Here is a 611-nt window from a genome sequence, read left to right as displayed (position 1 = left end):
CTCTTCCTCTCCCTTCCTTCCTTCCCCTTCCCCTCCTAGTTGGACTAGGAAAGGGGGAGTCCTACTCCTACTAGGAGGAGGACTCCTCCCCTCCTTGGCCCGCCCTAGGGCCGGCCGGCCTCCCCCTTGCTCCTTTATATACGGGGCAGGGGCACCCTAGAACACACAAGTTGATCATTGATCTCTTAGTCATGTGTGGTGCCCCCCTCCACCATAATCCACCTCGGTCATATCGTCGTAGTGCTTAGGCGAAGCCCTACGCCGGTAACTTCATCATCACCGTTATCACACCGTCGTGTTGATGAAGCTCTCCCTCGACACTCAGCTGGATCAAGAGTTCGTGGGACGTCATCGAGCCGAACGTGTGCAGATCGCGGAGGTGTCGTACTTTCGGTACTAGGATCAGTCGAATCGTGAAGACGTATGACTACATCAACCGCATTGTCATAACGCTTCCGCTTACGGTCTACGAGGGTACGTGGACAACACTCTTCCCTTCTCGTTGCTATGCATCACCATGATAGATCTTGCATGTGCGTAGGAATTTTTTTGAAATTACTGCATCCCCGACAGTGGCATACGAGCCAGTTCTATGCGTAGATGTTATATGC

Source organism: Triticum dicoccoides, chromosome 6A, assembly GCF_002162155.2.
Source record: "Triticum dicoccoides isolate Atlit2015 ecotype Zavitan chromosome 6A, WEW_v2.0, whole genome shotgun sequence".
Taxonomy (NCBI): domain Eukaryota; kingdom Viridiplantae; phylum Streptophyta; class Magnoliopsida; order Poales; family Poaceae; genus Triticum; species Triticum dicoccoides.
The sequence above is the reverse complement of the archived record's forward strand: the minus strand, read 5'-3'. Positions refer to the sequence as shown.